Below are 2,176 nucleotides of genomic sequence, written 5' to 3' on the forward strand. Positions count from 1 at the left end.
GTTCTGTTCTGTTCTGCTCTGTTCTGTTCTGCTCTGTTCTGTTCTGTTCTGTTCTGTTCTGCTCTGTTCTGTTCTGCTCTGTTCTGTTCTGTTCTGTTCTGTTCTGTTCTGCTCTGTTCTGTTCTGCTCTGTTCTGTTCTGTTCTGTTCTGTTCTGTTCTGCTCTGTTCTGTTCTGTTCTGTTCTGTTCTGCTCTGCTCTGTTCTGTTCTGTTCTGTTCTGTTCTGTTCTGCTCTGTTCTGCTCTGTTCTGTTCTGTTCTGTTCTGTTCTGTTCTGTTCTGTTCTGCTCTGTTCTGTTCTGTTCTGCTCTGCTCTGCTCTGTTCTGTTCTGTTCTGTTCTGTTCTGTTCTGCTCTGTTCTGTTCTGTTCTGTTCTGTTCTGTTCTGCTCTGTTCTGTTCTGTTCTGTTCTGCTCTGCTCTGCTCTGTTCTGTTCTGTTCTGTTCTGTTCTGCTCTGTTCTGTTCTGTTCTGTTCTGTTCTGTTCTGTTCTGTTCTGCTCTGTTCTGTTCTGTTCTGCTCTGTTCTGTTCTGTTCTGTTCTGTTCTGTTCTGTTCTGCTCTGCTCTGCTCTGCTCTGTTCTGTTCTGTTCTGTTCTGTTCTGTTCTGCTCTGTTCTGTTCTGTTCTGTTCTGTTCTGTTCTGTTCTGTTCTGTTCTGCTCTGTTCTGTTCTGTTCTGCTCTGTTCTCTTCTGTTCCGTTCTGTTCCGTTCTGTTCTGTTCTGTTCTGCTCTATTCTGTTCTATTCTATTCTGCTCTGTTCTGTTCTGTTCTATTCTATTATTTTCTACACACAATTATATTTGTATGTATTATGTACCTCGCTATGTGTTACATTAGATTAGATTAAAATGTATTGTCAGTACAGTACAACGAAAATAAGTTTGGCCTCCAACCAGAGTACCAATGTAACAGTGAAGTGCAATAGTAATATACAATGTACAAACTGGATTATATATTAATGAGTACTAGTGAGTAGGGATGTTCGATATTGGCTTTTTTACCGATATCCGACATACCGATATTGTCCAACTCTTAATTTCCGATACCGATATCCGATATCAACCGATACCGATATATGCGGGCCCCCCCCCCCCCCCCTCCCCATTTATATATAAATGTATTGTATATACAGTATTATTGTACATGGCTATTGTAACTGAGGGGTACAATTCCCTGACTGTATTGATAAGTATGGTATCATTAAACCACTACCGCTTGATGTACTTTAACTTCTGGCCATACAGTACACGATATCTAAGTATGATGAACACTTTCCCACATATGAAATCAGGTCCACACAAATATAACAGTCAAAGGTTTAATATAGCAAAAGGTATATACAACATTCACTTAATTACATTTATGATTTGAATGCACTTGTAAGGCAAATGAGTATTCGTAGGCAAATCAACACTGAATGTCCAATCTCTGGTTACGCAGGAAGCAAGTATACAACCTGGTTCTTTAGGGAACTATAGCGATGGTACTTAAGGATTATAGTGGGATACTAAAGGGGTCCTGCTGGTTGTAAGTCAGTAGGGGGGGGGGGGTTTGGAGAGCCGTCAGCTGCATCCCATCTGGCCAACGATTCCTGGGGAGAATTCAGGTACAGAACACAGTGCCCGCAGGATCTTGATCCACAGATGAATACACTTGGGCCCTCCTGTAGACGGTAGCTGTAGGCTGTAGGTCCACAACGAAGGAGAAGCGAGGCGGCCTCGGTCTGGGTTGAGCGCCGTCTCACCTGGGCTCCTCTCGGGGGTAATTCCAACACTCACCGGCGTTGGCTGTTATCCGCTCCACAAATCAAAGCACCCAAAGCAAATAGATATTCCATGCCGTATAGGCTCAGCAGTCGTCCGGGTAGGTAATCCAATGTGCAGGTCCACTCGTCCTCGCCCAGAACTCCTCGGATGAAAGCACCACACGTGGTCTGCCCAGCCTGGTTAAGACTCTAGATAACGCGAGGAAACGATGGGGGTGCTGCTCACTTTAGAACTCTAACCGAACGATGCACCATACATAATAGACTATTATTAACTTAATAGAAATACGTCCCACTCGACGGTACAGTGCCAAACTATGACAATTCAGCTATGAATTTACACGAGGTCTCAATGCCTATTCTGGGGCCAAATAGGCCATACTGCACCACACGTGGGTCGTGGGTGAGGCTT

This window comes from Notolepis coatsorum, assembly GCF_963971535.1.
Source record: "Notolepis coatsorum genome assembly, contig: SUPER_7_unloc_1, whole genome shotgun sequence".
Taxonomy (NCBI): domain Eukaryota; kingdom Metazoa; phylum Chordata; class Actinopteri; order Aulopiformes; family Paralepididae; genus Notolepis; species Notolepis coatsorum.